Raw genomic sequence first — 20,033 nt, 5'->3', positions numbered from 1 at the left:
TCTAAACCTTAAACATAGTAAACCCTAAACCTAAAAACCTAATCCCTATAACCAAAACCCTAAATCATAAATTCTAAAATCTAAAACCTAAACCCTAACCCGTGAACCATAAACCCTAAACACGAAATCATAAACACTATACACTAAACTCAAAACCCTGAACCATATATCTAAACCCTAAACTCTAAAACCTAAACCAACCCTAAACCCTAAACCACCAATGATATACCCTACATACTAAACGCTAAACTCTAAACCCTAAACCTTAAACCGTAAACCCTAAACCTTAAATGTCTAAATCTAAACCCTAAACTATAAGCCCTAAACACTAAACCATAAACCCTAAACCTAAATCTTAAACCCTATACACTAAACCCTAAACCCTATATCTATACTCTAAACCATAAATTGTAAAAACAAAACTCGAAACCCTATATCATAAACCTTAAATCATAAATTCTAAAACCTAAAGCTTAAACCTTGAAGTGTAAACTATAAAACCTAAACCCAAAACCCTATACACTAAACTCTAAACCCTAAATCAACCCTAAACCCTAAACCATTAACCCTTAAACTTACACCCTAAACCCTAAACCCTAAACCTTAAACCCCAATCTCTTTTAGAAAAAGGTGGCTTAACTAACGAAAGAAAAATTGACCCATATACATTTTTACCTAAACTTTAAACCTTAAACCCAAAATCATATACCCTAAACCTACACACTAAACCATAAACCCTAAACCTAAACCCTAAACACTATATTTATACTCTAAACCATAAATTGTATAAACAAAACCCTAAGCCCTAAACCTTATATCCTAAACCTTAAACCATAAATTTTAAATTATAAACCCTAAACCTTAAAGTGTAAACCATAAGCCTTAAACCCTATACACTAAATTCTAAACCCATAAACCCTATATCTAAACCCTAAACCCTAAATCAACCCTAAACCATTAACCACTAACCCTTAACCTTACACACTAAACCGTAAACCCTAAACCCGAAACTCTAAACCCTAAACCCTAAACTCTAAAACCTATACCATATACACTAAACCCTAAACCATATATGTAAACCGTAAACCATAAACCATAAACCATAAAACCCTAAACCCTAAACCCTAAACTCTATACCATAAATTCTAAAAACTAAACTCTAAAGCCTAAACTATAAACCCTAAACCATAAACCCTTAACCCTACACCTTAAACCCTAAACACTAAACCGTAAACCGTAAACCCTATACACTAAATCCTAAGCCCTAAACACACAATTAGTATTCTGTCTCATTTTATAATATTACAAATGTTTTCTAGGATCAAAATATTTTGCAAAGAATAGATTATATAGGTATTTTGCATCTGTCTACTTCTATAGCAAATTTATCTGTAAAACACAACAATCACTCATTATTATAATCATATTAGTGAGCATAACATAGATATATGAGAATCAATAGTGAAGAGATGGTCAAAGTGATTATTACAATTAACATCAACAACTCCAAAAGAATCAAAACTTATCGTTAAACATAGCACACATCAACCTGATCAAAACTTATAGATCAATCTTGATTATTTTTCAGAACATTGCTCATTGTAGAATGCCTTCTAGCTGGGATGTGAGACAAAGAGAAGCAGCCAGAGTCATTCTAGGATGCTTTTCATCTTCAATTCACCTCTGTTTAGATACTCAACAAATGTAAAATATATATCTAAATAATAAATAATGTGGAAAACTTTTCAAATGAAAAAGTTAATCAAACATACATGTAAGTCTCATTGACGTGGTCTCCTGAAAAGTGAAATGTAGCCAATTGAGCCAGATTCAGTTGATGCTTATTAAAAAAAGCTACCAGTCACCTAACCTGCCCATCTTGCTACCTATAGCTATTAGCGAGATTCGGCTTATTTTTCCCATATATATATATATATCTTAACATCATTAAATTATTATTGATTGTACATGCTACTAATTTAAAGAGTGTGTTCTGCTTACACATCGAGTAACCACATCTGGTTTTTATAACATCAATGTATGGATATTTAACCCTATAATATAATTTCCTATAAAATTTAGAAGAGGATTATTTATACTTAAATGGAATGTGGAAGATTAAAGCATCATATAATGGAACAGAAAGCGTTTGATAGATTAATATTTAATACCACTAAACTGGCCCACCACTTGAAGAAGATTAGATCCATACTTAAGCATGTTCGTTACATATGTTGGAATCTGTGGTCCAGGATCCTGTTTGGAAATTAATAGAAAAGAACAACACATTAATCTGTATACATAATCCAAACGCTCTACATACATATGTATATGCTATAGTTGCAATTTCGATCCGTTTACTTATTTTGATTTGTATTACTTTTATCTGTACGGATCAAATGGGTCAAACAAAAAAACTTACATGAAATCGGTTTGACAGTAAACTAAAGTTAATAATTAATGAGTAAAACCTCCTAAATCAATTCTTTTTTCTTTAAAAAACATAATTAAAGAAAACACGTCATTTTGTAATAACATTTGTCACACAAGCTTTTAATCTTTTCATTAGAAGGTGTTTCGGGTCAGGCCAATCAAACCAACATGGCTCGATCAGTACTAAAAAGTGTATTCATTTGTGGGTTTTGACATATATAATATATGCCCTCAAGGACCAATCTCGACAAACCTTATAAACACAAGTCCTCATATCTACGGGACTTCCATTCAACAAAATGCTACAAATTAAACGTACAAAATTTTGGGTCAAACCAAGTCAAATGCATTTGATAGATGTAAAAATATACACAAAGGATTAAGATAATGATATACTTGACTTGCTGAGGGCTGATGATGCATGATGATGTCTCAGTATTATCTGTTTGAACAACAACCAAATACTGCAGAGAAGTTAAAAAGAGAAAAAACATTGTGTGATTAGCAAGGTTAAAAAAAACGCGAGACGGGGACGAAGCGATAGCGACCTCAAAATGTCGCAACGGAAAAAACGGGGCCGAGACGGGTCGAAACGGATATTGACTAATGTTGGCTTGTATGTATATAAATATATATTCACACATATTTTAAAGCTAAAAAACCTTCGTTGAGAAGTTTGTACCTATAATTGCTATTAGCGTAAATATAATACAAAATGGAATACTAAACTAAGTGAATTTTGATTGCTTTGACAGACTTATGACCGATTTTAACAGAATTTCTGTCTTTTGACCGACGTTGACCCAATATTTCCTGCAATTGACCTGACTTTTGACCGTTTACCGGCTTATAAGAAAACGGGACAGGGTCAAAACGGTTTAGCTACCAAAATGCTGCAACGGACGTCGCAACGGACGCAATGGGCGCCGTTTACAACAGTGGTGATTAGTGACCCATGTCAGCACAACCAACATTCTTGTATAAATTAAAGAGAAAGACGAAAACGAAAAACAAGTTCGCATTCTTTCTACACAACTAACATACCTTCGATTATATGTCAAAAACAATTTCAATAATCCAATACCCATTTCCTATCCATCTATTCTCAAAAAAGTGCCCTATGTCCATTTCCAAGGTGAGTATAACTACACTCAGAATCAATTTCAAAGTGAGTATAATCCTTACCTACTTCCCATAACCCGAGGTCCCCAATTACTACGGCCCTTACAATTCATAAAAATCCAAAGTCTAAATCATAGTAATAATCAGTTTCCAGCACACCCAAATTCTTATCTCTAGTAAACCCTTACATAGAAACTAATCAGCAATACAAACATAATGTAACTATTAGGTTTATAAACTTCATCAGTACACAAAAGTAACACATACAAAAAAGGGAACAAGAAGAATGAATCCAAGAACTCATAAGTTACTTCAAGAAACAATTTTTAACATAATTAAAGTATAATAAGCAAATCCAACAAGCAATATATAAAGATTACAGAAAAATACCAGATGATAAATGCTTATTGGGCAAAAGCAACAATGAATATGATAGTGTAGACATGGATTTAGTATAAGCAACAGAAATAACGACTCATAACATACCATACTATTACGATATGAGCTACTTGTGGATCGATTTCATGGAATTTAGATAAAGCGTTTGAATCGATGGGTTCAATTTGTTGGTCTTTGTACGAAACCCTAATTTTGTTAAAAGCTACCGTGTTTTTTTATTAGAAGGGTATTTTAGGGATGGATTATATGTAAAGTTGATTTATTAGCTAATTTTTTTAGTAGATGATTAAGGGCCATTGGATCAAGAGGTATTATAATGTAATTTTATAATCTAATGGTAATGAAGGGGGTTTTGAAAACATTTATTAGCTAATCGAGACTCTCTTTTAATGTATATAGTTAAGTTATAGTGATAGTGATAGTGATAATATTTCAATAATAGCTTTATAAGATAATGTTAACTATATTATAGAGATAAAGATCAAGTTTAAACATAAAGTATACTTAAAACTCTTAACACACCTTCACAATTGATCGAACCTCTTTAATGGTTTAACATCATGCTTTTATACTTATCATGAATTTCTGCAACTACCCTTTCAAGCAAAAAATTATTCTATGTTGGTAGTTGGAGCATCAACATACTGGAGGACAATATCAATTATAGAGTAATACATATACAATTGTTCCTTTCACATTCTTATCAACTTTTTTTTTTTTATCTAATTCGCGATTTAAAACAGTAGCTGGTAATTTTAAGCACTTACGCATACTCGAACTCTATGATTGTTTCTACATCTTCACCGATGAACATCTGACAACCACACAAATGGTTACTAAACTGCAACAGATCTGTTTTGTTTAATTGATAGAACAATACGACATTGATTCGCTACAACTGTACTGCAGTCTGCATACATATATATATATATATATATATATATATATATATATATATATATATATATATATATATATATATATATAGGGGCAAGATCAATGGGAAGTAACCAATCGGGGGGAAACGGGGGAAGCAAATTTTCTTTTTTTTCGTTTTTTTTTTGGAATTTTTTTTTTCGGCATCAAGATCACACGAAAATATAAACATTTAAAAGAGACACTTCGTGATGAATGTTATTATTTAGGCGGAAAAACGATCGACAAAAATAACATTCAAGATAATATTGTTCGTGAAGAATATGAACGTTTTTTTTTTCTTCATGTTTTGTGAAGTAAAATTTAGCCCGATTTAGAGTTTAGGGTTTAGTGTTTTGGGTTTATTCCATAAACCCAAAATACCAAACCCTAAACCCTAAACTCTAAACCGTTCGTTTTAAAAACTCAATCTAAACCCTAAATCTAAACCCTAAACCCTAAATTTCTAAACCCTAATATCTAAACCCCAATAGCTAAAACCTCAACATACGCTCGAAAAACACGATAATTGTTATATATTACTTCTTCGAGCGTTTTCCCGTCAAAATAAAAACATTTATCACAAAGTGTCTCTACTAAATGTTCATATTTTCATCTCATCTATAATGTTCGTGAACAAGATTTTTTTCAAAAAACGAAAAAAAAAAGTTTTTGCTTCCCTCCGCTTCCCCCTGATTGGTTACTTCCCTCTACTCTCTCTCTCTCTCTCTCTCTCTCTCTCTCTCTCTATATATATATATATATATATATATATATATATATATATATATATATATAGATATAGATATAGAGAGAGAGTAGAGGGATCAAATGAAAACTTTTTTTGTGTGAGAACCGTGAGAACTCCAAAATACACTGAAATTCGAGCAAAAAAAAGTGGCGAGCGTTCGTCCGTGTTTTTGAATTTTGCTCGAATTTCTTTTTTTTGCTCGCCCGCCACCTTTTTTGCTCGAATTTCAGTGTATTTGGAGTTCCTAGAGTTCTCACACTAAAAAAGTTCTCACTGGATCCTCACCCTATATATATATATATATATATATATATATATATATATATATATATATATATATATATATATATATATGTGTGTGTGTGTGTGTGTGTGTGTGTGTGTTTAGCCATTTAAACAGTGATGCACGTGCAGAAAATAGTGTAATATATAAACCTGATTCGTATTCAGATCCTAAGAGCAATTGAAATTAACTTTTTTTAAAACAATAACAACCTACTCTTATAAACACACAATCCCAAATCATTATCAATTCAATCACTAAATAAACCTGTTAATAAAACATATGATAGATATATATGTTTTCATTAACCTTTTTGATAATTTCCATTATTCATCACAAGATGTTGAGTTCCCAAAATAATTAAGGATTTAATTATGAAAAAACAGCAATTATGTACACTAGAATGTCATGTGCAACCAGCATAGGTTTATTTATGTATAGACAACAATTATTGCTGTGTCGAGTGTTCTCGTATGCTGCCTGGTCTACCAACACAAGGTAGACAGTATTCTTCATTAAGCACAGGATGAGTGGCCAGCAAATCATGAAGATCAAGTGAATCAGTGTAGAAGAACCAGCATAGCTGGTAGCAGCATACAACACTTAGACAGTTATGCTCCATTACAAGCATAGTACTTTCTTGAGTGGTCTACATCAAGTGTACTATTCAACAGAAGTCGAAGACAAAGTTGAACAGAAAAGGACACATGTCGGCGGCTGACAAGTGACCTTACAAGATCACGTGGGAATGCAGAAGTTTAACGCATGTGCAGACATGTGTAATACTTTGTCAACGCCTAGAGAACCCAACATTCTATATGTTTATTCAAATAGTGGTGTCAAACCGAATTAAGTTGTTCCTGCAAATAGCTACCAAAGAGGAAAGAAGAGAGCACGCTCTCTGATGCAGTTGTCCGCACAAGTACAGACATCCTATGTACCAATGGACAATGGATCAATTACACGGATAAAAGGATTACTATAAATAGAAGTATTCACTATTGTATCATGTAGTGGTGTGGGTTTATTTAAATAGAGTCCAAAACGTGTAATAGCTTAAGATATCCTCTATAGCTATAATTTAGGTGTAATATGTATTCAACCAACTATTATTTCGCAAAGAACGGTTGTGATTCTTTGTGATTCATATCAATAAAGAATAATCGTTGAAAATTACCTTTGACTCTTATTTAAATTGCATGCTTGAATACTAAACTGTTATAACACTAAAGTTATTTAAAAGGAATTGTATTCACCCTTCTACAATACTCATGTTGTTAATCAAGGTACCAACATAAGAACCTGCTTCAAAAAGCACCAAATTGTGACTATTAAACCTGAATAGCAACAACCATTCAACATCCTAATTATTATGAGTTTTTGTTGCAAAACCGATTGGTCATTTAAAATAAAAAGGATCCAAAGAAATAGAGTTGCTATTTTTGTTTGATCCAATCAAACATGTTTGATTTACAAAAATAATAAAATACATGACAAATTCGCACTTCATATAACAGACATGCATATTGTTAAGAGAGTGACTAACCTCATCATTGTATAGTATCATTTCAATGCTGGACACTTGAGATGGGTTGTTGAAGTCTGTTTGAATCCATTTCATGGAAATCTAAACATGGATCTTAACATCTACATCAATGTGTAACATTAACAAATTCAACGGGGTAAAGTTACAGTCATCAGACATGGTTGATGATTTACAATGATAATGTTATCAATATGAAAGTGATTATAAACTCTTAAAGAAGATATATTGAAGGTGCAATTCAATAATGAGGGTGCGGGTATTAATATATCAGTGTGATTATATATCAATCTAACAAAGTGATCCAGTGTCTTTAAAAGTGGCATGGTCTTTTTTATCTCCATGACCACTGTAGACCTCTTTGCACTCAGATTCGATATCAAATCTCCTTTTATACATATTGTAGTTCAAATTGTCCTGTTTCAAGCTTGCATCCAAGTGTAAAATTACAATTATTAAGGTTTGAATTTATGAAATACACATTAGATAAACCACTATCAGACTAAAGTTCATGAACTAACTCAAGTCATGAACCAAAAAAATATCTCTGCTTGTAAAAATGTGTGCAACAAAAGTTGACAATTTCTACCCATTTACTTATGAACGGGTCAATATTGGTGATGAATAAGAAGAAATTACCCAAAATTCTAAAACCGGAGGCATCCCTTTATCTACTATAAGTTTCTCAAAAGCCTTGTTAGTGTAGTGAGTAAGAGATCCATTCGATATATCAATCTATGAGAAAATGGACATCATTTCTGGTTCAAAAGCTGGGTTGTGAATGAACTCTAGTAAATCTTCTCCATCTATACGTAGAATAACAATATGATCTCTCTTTGATCCAGCAGCCATCCCTATCAGAAAATCTAAAATAAATTCCGTCTTCCTTACTTTTCAGTCTTTACTCTTTACCAATAGTGAACTCACTAAAAACCTGCATCACACGATTTTTTTCATTTCAATAATGCCAATTAAAAAAACAAGCAAGCGAAATGCTACAGTTTACATAAAAACAAATACTTCCTTTATGTAACTATATTAGTGCTTACTATATTAAAACTTGTACTGCATAAACAAATTAGCCCTTCTAACTCATCAGTGACTTGTTCTATCATTACATAGAGTTAAGGCTAACAATTTCACACTGAGAAAGCACGAATTACGTGATGAGTTTATATTGATCCTGATATGGGTCAACTTGCAGCCAATTGGTATTTAATTTGTTACTAATATACAGCCTATCATTTAAGTAGACAAAATAAAGGATTTCTTCGTATGCAAGAGAGAGAGAGAGAGAGAGAGAGAGAGAGAGAGAGAGAGCAATATGTAGGTTAAAAGGTATACTTACTGTTGTTGAAAGGATGTCAACCATAGGTAAGTCAACACTAAGATAACGGAAGTTTACAGAATATTTTAGTACTTAAAGACCTTACAAAATCATAATAAGAGTCAATGGGATGAACACGATTGGCCCTTATTTCTTCCTTCCTGCACGAACCAAACTTATGTTGTACAACAACATTCTTTGACCCCCAAGGTAACAGGGGAGTCCCCAACACGAGATTAATAGAATGATTGTGTTAAATAATAGGAAATGGATGTTTTACAAAAATAATAGGAAACTAAAGGAAACGTACCAGGTAGCAAGAAACTTGCCATCACACGAAAACGAACACCCTGATGGAGGCCGATCATCACCAATCTCACTACAATCTAACCCAAAACTATTAACATTCTTATAGAGCTACCCATGACCCATTTAAATGTTTATCACTACTGTGTTAAATACACGTGAAAAGTTGAGAAACAAAGTTCTGTAAAGTCATTTTGTGTAATAAATATGAACCCAAGACTAATTACATTAAAAATTACACAGGTTATTAACAATATATTCTTTCAACAAAAAACATAGGGCACTAAAAAAACACCAACAAATCATAGCAATAGAGATAACTATATAGAAGATAAAAGAAAATTATTGACAAAAAAAACAAAATACGAAGCTAACAATGCAAACGTCATAGCATAACAACATATAAAAACATGTAACATAAAAAGCTTTTAAAAACCTGTAAACAGAGATGGCGGCAACAGTGGTCACAGCCGCGATGACGTAAAGGAGTTTTATCACCTCAAACCCTAATCTTTACCCCAAATCCACAATCGATTTAAAAAAATACAAGAAGAATAGTCCATCCCGATTAACAAATTCAAAGTGGGTCTGAGTATATTATATGTCGTAAGTAACTAGAGGGGGTGAATAGTTACTTAGTCGATTTTTAAAAAATTTCTTTGGCGATTTGTTAAACTTGAACTTGATATAGTGTGATTTGAAATGTTTGTTCTCTAACAATGCTAGCAATACAAATATATGTTAAATTGTAAATAAAAGATAAGAGAAGAGAGAACAAACACAACGATTTATAGTGGTTCGGGAAGATGTTAACTAATCTTCCTTAATCCACTCCTCAATTCTACGAATTGAGATTTTTCTTCACTATGATACTCCAAACTCGATGGAGTGTCCGGATACAACACTAGTACTTCGATAAGCCGCACCTTGTGAACTCTTACGTCCCTTTGAAGACTTCACAAACTCCTATAGCTCTTACCACAAGATCCTAATGAACTTATCCTAGTGAAAACACAACTATCTTCTAGATCCCTTTAAGAAGATAGTTTACAAGTAAACTTACAACTTTAAGCTTACAAGTACTCTTGCTAGAATCACTCTAAAAGATTACAAATTAAGTATAAGAATGATATCAGTAAGTATGAGAAAATATGAGTGCAAGAGGTGAGTCTTCAAATGCTTCAAGGCTTGGATTTTATAGGAAAGAGAAATCTTCCTGGAAGTCATACGGCTCACTATACGGTCGACCGTGGTTCGACCGTGCACCTCTGACATCTGATTCTTATGGCCGTTTTTGTCCTTTGAAAATTGTCATTTTCCCTTGTTGAATAGCTGCAACTAAAGGCCAATTACTTCTGAAATTATCCTCATTACCTTTTATGTTTTGGACATAAGCTTGGAAGTTGACATGTCCATTAAAGAAGAAAGTCTTTAATCTTTGACCATTTTTCATTGATTACCAAAAGAGGTAATTGCAGATTTTTGTCTCTTGACAAACCATTATCTTCCAAAATCTTCATCAACCTTTCTTAATCACTTGTCATTTAGCTTATGGGAGTTTCTTGCCTTTTAGAACATTGTTACAACTTAAATGAACTAGTTTGAGTCTAGTTTGAACATAATGATTCTTGTTACATCTTGACTAGACTTGAGCTAATTACATTTTCATACAAATAATGATACATAAAATCAATGGGAGAGCAACTCTTTAATTGGGACTTTAATGACCATTATTAGTATGTTTAAATGACACTATGATAAAGAGATATGACACTTGAGTGTTTTAGCCTAAATCAAGCTTAAAGTGTCATTAAGATGTCATTAGGTGTGATTAGTATAAATTAACATCTTTTGGTTCAAAACTCTTTTGAGATCAAAAAGGGCAACTATTATAAGTAGTTAAAAAAAGGTTTTGTAAATTATAGATGTCGGGAACTAGTCAAACTTTATTTGGTCAAGATTGGTAACAGAGAAAACTGCGGTCGGACTGCGGTTGTCTGTGAGGTCAGCCGTGGGTTTGCAGCTTTAGAAGAGCTTGAACTCGTTGATGCAGGACACGCACGGTTGATGTCACGGTCGACGGTGGTGCAGCCGTGTAGCATTTTTTCCAAGATGATTTCTTAAGTATTGGTCTTTTGCTAGAGATAGTTTAGGCTCATGAACTCATGTCATCCTACATATGATTTAACTACTTAGTTCTTGTGTGTCATCATCAAAACAAAGTGATTAACTTTTGAATATTATGCTTTGAATCTTAACCAACATTCTCCCCCTTTTTGATGATGACAAACATATGAGTAAGTGTTAACTATGTAGGTCGACATAAGTGTTAACATCACTTCCCATACACTTTCTCCCCCTTTTGTCGAAGCAAAAAGGTTAGTCCCACTTGGAACTAAGCGCACCCTAGAGTAATGCTCCCCCTTAAATTGTACTCACTTATCAATTGTTCTTGTTAATAAAATAGCTTCCCCTTGAACCAATAGTAGACATAAAAAGTAACAAACATTATAAGCATAGCAAGTGCATTACAAGCGTTAATCCTAGGACAAGTGTTGTTTCTACCTGCCCTTATAATTGTTCTTAACCAACATTAAGTTCTTTTAAGGATAAATTCCATTGGTGCTAAACGCATCCGAGATTGTTGAGCTTTCATTGTCGGACGAGAGAATGATCACTTGATGAGCCTCCCAATAAGTAATAGGAATTGTTGATACGGGTTGAGGGACATGAGAAGCGTTGATGGCATTAATGAATTGGAAAAGGTGATTAAGATGATTTGAATACGGAAGTGAACGAGTTCCTAGTTCTCGAAGGTAACCCATTCTTTGAGTAGTGAGATAAGCTAGATTTATGGGTTCTTGAGTGAGAAGTGACCACATGACAACAACTTTGGTTTTGGAGATGTGACTGGCGGTAGGTTCCCGACAATAGACATTGTTCCGAATGACATTAACAATAAGTTGAAGATCATGGCGGATGTCGTCATCTTGAATGCGAAGCCGTTGATTGAGGTTTTGTTGTACTCCCGGAGTGGTGATGAGATCTAAGATGGGTTGCAACGGAAACGTAGGATTGAGTGATCTTAGATCGGTTGAAGGAGTATAGAATGAACGCCCATTCGAAGGAATTGCCATAACGGTTCCGAATTGTTCAAGGGACCAAGTGTAAGGTGTATTAAAAAGTCGAAATGCCACTTGATCGCGGTTGGAAACATCAAGATTAGCATAGAATGAAATGCCCCGTTCATATTAATTATAAACATTTCATATTAATTGGTTTCTTTGCGAGGTTTTGACCTCTATATGAGACGTTTTTCAAATCTTGCATTCGTTTTTAAAAACAACCATAACCTTTATTATTGAATAAAGGTCTTAATGACATAATTTAGATTGTCTATCAAAGACAATCTCCACAAATAAATAAGTTTTTACACAACCCATTACAATATGATCAAATATATTACAACAACACTCCGAATGCAAGTTTAAACAATATAAACAATTATGCCGACTCCAAATCTTGACCTTGGGTTGGCATACGATAGCGGAAGCGTTTTTAATATTCATCTGAGAATAAACATGCTTAAAACGTCAACAAAAAATGTTGGTGAGTCATAGGTTTAATTTCTATATAATAATCATAACATTTAATAAGCCACAAGATTTCATTTAATTAAATGTGTAGGATCATTACAACTGCAAAAATCATTCATACGATGAGTCGCCTGGTAATCGACCTTAACATAGAGCGCTTAAGATATCTGGCATCATACATTCCACTATTCAAATGTATGATAAGAACCCTTCGAAGTACTAAAGCATTTCCACTATTCGAAAATGGGGGTGGTTGGTGCCCGTAGATCTACCTTTAGGATTCGCGTCAATTAGTGTTTTTCACTAATTCTTAGGTTACCAAGCATAATAATAATAAGTACAGATATCCGGTATAACAAAAGAATTGTAGAATGTAGTTCCATGAACTTGTGCTTATTTTGTAAAACATTTATAAATTTTGCATGTATTCTCATCCCAAAATAATTTAGATAGTAAAAATGGGACTATAACTCACTTGTGATGATTTCCGAATAGATGGTGATAAGACTTGGCCTTTTGACAAATTCACGAACCTAATAATAATATTCTTGTGTCAAGATATATATATATATATATATATATATATATATATATATATATATATATATATATATATATATATATATATATATATATATATATATATATAATTAATATTCCATACTTATGATACTTGTGATAATTTTAATTGTCCATTGTTAGTAGTCTAACGTTCGTAGTCCAATAGTCCAATAGTCCAACAGTATAAATATATATATAAATATAAATGCGTATATTGTGTTAGAATTCACTAACACTATAATATATTGTCTTAATATAATAAGACACATAATATGTATATTGTCTGAAGCAATCCGCGACCCATTGTATACATGTCTCAGGCTCGATCACAACTCAAAGTATATAATATTTTGGAATCCACTTCGACCCACAGCTAACTCGAGATTACTACCAATGGTGTCTAATAGTTCGTTCCAATAATATATATAGAAGAAGTCAAAATTATATGTCAAAACTTTGTATACGAATCCATGGTGATCAAGTCATATATATATATGGTGCCTTACGATCTTTATTAAGACTATAATATATTGTCGTAGAACTTAATCACGACTATTATAAATTGTATTTCCATAAGTTCGGGAACAAGACATGTATAAATATATGTAGGATACAAGGTAAGTTAGCTAGGATAAGGTTAGCATCCATTTTTATAAATCATGTCCGTAGCTAAAAATTAAGAAAAATATCCAATTTTGTTTTACCCATAATTTCTTCGTTACAAATCCATTTTGAGTGATTCGAGTTGCCATGGTTTCGTATCGAACTCAACATTATTAATCTTAATATAAAAAGTATAGGTTTATAGTCAAAAATACAGCTTAGGTGTCAAATAAGAGAAGATAGTCATATCCGTCGTAAGAACGACATCTTGATAACCCTTTTGAAAAACATACTTCCACTTAGAGTTTAACCATGGATTTTGGATATTTAATATCCATATAAAATAAGATTTTTCACCAAAGAAAATCTTTTAATTCAAATTTTAAGATAGGTTTTTAAAATTAAACCCAAAACAGCCACCGTTCGACTAAGACGGCGTATATTCGATTTTAAGGTGTTCTTCGTGTTTACAAGTTTTATATCCTTATGTTAGCTTGACATACTATCATAATACATGTGTTGAAGTATTTTAAAAGTCAAGTTAGAAGGATTAAGTTTATTTACAAACAAGTTTAGAAATAATCTAAACTATGTTCTTGTTGTTATTAGATATAACTCAAAATAAGATAGCTATGTGAACATGAATCGAATAAGATTATGAATAAGACTACTACCTCAAATCAAATGAACAAAGTTGCTGGAAAAACAAGGAGAATATCTTGAGTTCAAAGATACCCTTGATGGCTTGGAATTCTTGAAGTAAAATCATGAAATGAACAAAAGTTTGAATAAGAATTCTATCTTGAAATAAGATAGTTATAAGTATATGAATTGAACTAAAGCTTATATATAATTCTCACCTTGATTATAAGATGAAAAGCTAATGGAAATAAAGTAGAATTAGTGATCCTAAAGAGTTGTTGAGTTAGCTTGAAAGATTGAAAGTAAACTTCTTCATGTTGGAAGGTTATCTTGATATGTTCTTGAATGATTCTTGTTATGATGTTTTAAGCTTGTTCTTGAAGTGGTTTATGAGATATATGATGAAAGGTTGCTGAATACATTGAGTATGTGTTTAAGAGTGAGTTAAAATGATGATGTAAATGAAATGAGATGTGTATATTTACACATGTGAATATAGATATAGATATATGATATGTATAGTTTTGTTTTGTTACAAATAAGTCATGGTTAATGACAAAGGATGGTTCTCACAAGTCTCCATAATATCAATACATGTCTAAAAACTGATTGAGGGCTGCTAAGATCAATGATTTGGTATGTATATACCAATAGTAAATACGTTTAGAAGCTGGGTATGATACGGGTATAAATACCGAATAAATACGAGTAGAATTTTTGATAGAGTTGAATGAGATTATGAGTATAGCTATCTTTGTTGAGTATAATTATGTTGATATATGTATTTAAGTCTTTCAAAAGTGTATTAATACATCTTAATACAATACATATACATTTAGTTTAAATTAGGGTTTAAGACGTCGAAAAACATTACATATATGTATATTGTTTCGAAGTCTTTAAGTTAGTAGTCTCATTTTATATATATAACCAATTGTTAATATACTTAATGAAATACTTAAATATCATTTTAACAATTTATAAATATATATATCCATATATATATATATATATATATATATATATATATATATATATATATATATATATATTCCATTAAATAATTATTACACGTTATGACGTACGTGAATCGTCAGACAAACTGGGTGGCCAAACGTTTGTATGAAATTCATTTCAAATAGACAAGTCTTAACAAGTTGGATTGCTTAAAATATTGGAAACATTTAATTATGTAAATATTAATCTTTTATATATTAGCGGAAAAATCCGGGTCATTACATAGAATTCCCTAATGAGAGTTGGATAAATGGTTTCATCAAGCTCAAGAAATGAGAAACAATTGTTATGGGTAAAAAGTTGAGTTAGCTCGAGAAACTAGGTATGATGAACAACAGGCTCCTCATGAAGTGTTCTAGTCTCCATATGTTGCCTATTGTTCATGATACGTTGATTTCTCATGTTGGTCATTTCCTAGAAAAACCGCAAATTTAGCAAACTAATCAAGTTGTTAAGTTTAAAAATCTATATGCTAAACATGTGTAGATTAGTCCTTGTCTAGACTCATTTTGAAAACTATGAATTTGAAATTAAATTGTACTATTTTTCTTTTGAAAATTTAGACAAGTTTCATCTTGAATTTTGCTCTATGTTTGTCAAAAGTAGATACTAGTAATGAGATTGACAAGTATCATAATGATTTGTTCAAACATATGTGTGTGTGCATGAGTGAGTTTAAAAATTCAAAGCATATATGAGTTAAAATAAAAAAAAGAAAAACTTTTTACAACAATTTTACTCATATATTTAAGTAATTCATGCAAGAAATAAGTGTTCCTATGATTTTGGAAAGAATATAATCACTTTAGTAAAATTTGAAGTAAGTTTTAGGTGTTTACCATGAATAGATTTGAAAGAGTATGGACCACTTTTTGAAGAATACTTGAAGGTAGGACAAAAGTAAAACCAGAAATTCAGTGGTTAGGGTTTAAGGAAGAGATGTGGTTGGTGGAAAAGTTGTTTGGATATTAAAGGAGTTGCATAAAAGACAAAGAAATTCGTCAGACATCAGGCAGCTCTCATCACGGTTGACCGTGGTTCGACCGTGCGTGATCAGGAAGAAATTTTACGGAGTATGTTCCATCATTCCCAACCCATTCCTAAGCAAGTTAAAAGTTTCCTTTTTAAGGGGCTTAGTGAATATGTCAGCTATGTTTTCAGCAGATTCTACCTTATCTATCACAATATTACCGTTTTAGACGTGGTCACGAAGGAAGTGGTGCCTAATGTCTATGTGTTTAGTCCTAGAGTCTAATATTTGATTTTTCGATAGGTCTATAGCACTTTTATTATCACAACATATGGGTATTTCAGATGAGATGATACCGTAATTGAGGAAGGTTTGCTTCATCCATAGCACTTGTGAGCACGCTCTTCCCATTGCTACATATTCGGCTTCGGCGGTAGACAATGCGACGGATGTTTGCTTCTTTGAGAACCATGACGTTAAGCAAAGCCCCACGAACGCGCATACTCCACTTGTGCTTTTTCTATCAATCATTGATCCACCATGATCGGAATCCGCAAAGCACATAATATCAATCCCGGTAAACTTTGGATACCATAACCCAAGATGCATTGTTCCTTTTAAGTATCTAAAGATCCTTTTAACGGCCTCTACGTGCGACGTCTTTGGATTCTCTTGAAATCTTGCACATAAGCACACGCTAAACATGATGTCGGGCCGACTTGCCGTTAAATAAAGAAGGGATCCAATCATTCCCCTATATTTAGTACTATCAAATGGTTCTCCTTCTCCTTTTAAAGTAAGTTTCACATTTGTTGCCATCGGAGTCGCCATTGGTTTCGAGTTCTCCATTCCAAATTTCTTGAGCATTTCATGAACGTATTTTTGTTGATTGATGAATGTTCCGTCTTCTAGTTGTTTGATTTGTAGTCCAAGAAAGAACTTGAGTTCACCCATCATGCTCATTTTAAACTCATCATGCATTGACTTAGAAAACTCATTGCTAAGAGACTCGTTAGTATATCAAAATACAATATAATCAACATATATTTGAATTATGACTAAATCCTTTTCATGCCTTTTGATAAAGAGTGTATTATCAATTTTTCCCATTTCAAACCCATTATTTATTAAGAATGTTCTAAGTCTTTCATACCATGCTCTAGGGGCTTGTTTAAGTCCATAGAGAGCCTTTTTAAGTTTATAAACATGATAAGGTTTTTCGAAATCTTCAAACCCCGGAGGTTGTGATACATAAACTTCTTCATTTATTACACCATTTAAAAAGGCACTTTTGACATCCATTTGATAGAGTTTGATATTATGAGCACATGCATATGCAAGAAGTATTCTTATTGACTCTACCTAGCGACGAGAGCAAATGTTTCATCTTAATCAATTCTTTCTTATTGGTTATATCCCTGTGCAACTAGTCTAGCTTTATTTCTAACTACTTTGCCATCCTCATCTAGTTTATTTCTATAGACCCATTTTGTACCTATGATGTTGTTTTCACTCGGTAAAGGAACCAAATCCCATACATCGCTTCTTTGGAATTGATTTAATTCCTCTTGCATAGCTTCTATCCAACTTTCATCTAATAGGGCTTCCTTAATATTTTTGGGTTCTATTTGTGAAATAAAAGCATAGTTGGCAATTAGGTTAAATACTTGTGACCTAGTGGTTCTAGTGTTGATGTCCCTATGACTTGGTCTATAGGATGATCTTTTACATGTTTAATATTTATTGAGGATGCTAAGTTATCCTTACTTAGTTTCAAATGAGATCCGTCCTCATTTGTGTCATTGAACTCGACTTGAGTTGGCATCATTTCTATAGCATCTTGTTCGATCACCTCATCATCCTCTAAAGGTTTAGTCTTAGGTGGTGGAGGAGTTTCATCAAAGGTGACATCTAGGGATTCTTCTATGACATTTGTATATTTATTTAGAACAATATATGCCTTACTTTCTAACGAATATCCTAAGAATACTCCTTCTTAAGCTTTAGGCTCAAACTTTGTAAGATATTCCTTTTTGTTTAGGATAAAGCATTTGCACCCGAATACTCTAAGATGACTTATGGTTGGTTTTCTACCATTTAAAATTTCATAAGGTGTTTTATCCATTGATGGCCTAATTAATACTCTATTTTGAATATAGGTAGAGGTGGCAACGGCTTCACTCCAAAACTTTTGAGGTATTGATTGTTCATTTAACATAGTTCGACTCATTTCTTGAAGAGTTCGGTTTTTCCTTTCAACAACCCCATTGGATTGAGGTGTGCGAGGAGCCTAGAAGTTATGAGTGATACCATTTAAATGATAAAAGACTTCAAATTGAGCAACATTATTAAATTATCTACCATGATCCGTTCTTATTTTTACTATAGTACAACCAAGCAAGTTCTGTATCTTAGTAGCAAAAATTATAAATCTTTCGCATGCTTCATTTTTATGTTTTAGAAATAGTGTCCATGAATATCTTGAAAAGTCATCTACTATCACTAAAGTATAAAAATTTCCTCCATAACTTTGAACGGCCGATGGCCCAAATAAGTCCATGTGCAAAAGTTCTAAACTTCTTTTAGTAGAAATGAAATTCTTAGGTTTATGACTTGTATGAACTTGTTTTCCTACTTTGCATGCATTACAAAAATGGCTTTCATATTTTAATTTAGGCAAGTCTCTAACTATGTCTTTTGAGGATATGTTATGAATTAGTTTCATGTTAGCATGCCCTAATCTCCTATGCCATAATGTAGTAGTGTCATGTATAGAAGTGAGACAAATATCTACATGCTTAAAGTCGTCCAATTTGCATGTATAAAGGCCTTTCTTCCTAATTCCATTTATGACACTTTTACCATCTTTTATTATGTGTGATGAATTTTTAGTAAATGTCATGTTATATCCTTTGTCACATATTCTTCCTACACTTAGCAAGTTAAAACTTAAGTTTTTAATGTGCAACACATTATCAAGTGTAATCTTTTGATTAGTAATGGTACCTTTACCGACAATTTTTCCTTTCACATCGCCACCAAAGATTACATCACCTCCATTATGCTCCGAATACTTTGTGAAGAATTCTTTGTTACCCGTCATGTGTGTTGTACATCCGCTATCAATTATCCATTCCTCATTTTGTATAACACCATTGAGACAAACCTATATTTAATTAATCAATAACTTTGGTACCCAATGTTTGTTGGGTCTGGGATGATTAGCATTAAAGATTCCTACTCTAACTCATTTCTTAACAATTTTAATTTTGTTGTTCCTTTTAGTTTTGACTCTATTCTTAGAGTTTTGATTAATCATTTTTCTTGAAGAACTTTTTGCAAATGATTTGATTTCTCTTTCTCTTGTCTTAACTTGATTGGTTGTGAAGGCATTTAGTTTTGGTTTTTCTACTACTTGAGGTCTAACAAACACTATGGGCTTATGTTTGGATGACTTTGTTTCAAGAGTATTTTCCTTGTATCCTAGCCCTTGTTTGTCATTTGTTGATTTTTGAACACTTAAGATGTTTTCTAACACTTTACTACTTCCGTCATATTTTGAAAA

At 32.4% G+C, this 20,033-nt stretch overlaps 1 long non-coding RNA gene across 1 annotated transcript; it reads right to left on the bottom strand.

Annotated features, from left to right (window-relative positions):
* Positions 1 to 7,852: 7,852 nt before the first annotated feature.
* On the bottom strand, positions 7,853 to 9,640 carry LOC139897596 (uncharacterized). Its single transcript, XR_011776683.1, has 3 exons — positions 9,516 to 9,640; positions 9,084 to 9,159; positions 7,853 to 8,380 (listed from the first exon to the last, which is right to left on the bottom strand). It is a non-coding gene; the product is annotated as an uncharacterized lncRNA (long non-coding RNA).
* Positions 9,641 to 20,033: the final 10,393 nt, after the last annotated feature.

The sequence above is a fragment of the Rutidosis leptorrhynchoides genome, chromosome 3 (assembly GCF_046630445.1).
Source record: "Rutidosis leptorrhynchoides isolate AG116_Rl617_1_P2 chromosome 3, CSIRO_AGI_Rlap_v1, whole genome shotgun sequence".
In the NCBI taxonomy this organism is placed as follows: domain Eukaryota; kingdom Viridiplantae; phylum Streptophyta; class Magnoliopsida; order Asterales; family Asteraceae; genus Rutidosis; species Rutidosis leptorrhynchoides.
This window is presented reverse-complemented; position numbering and strand designations above follow the sequence as displayed.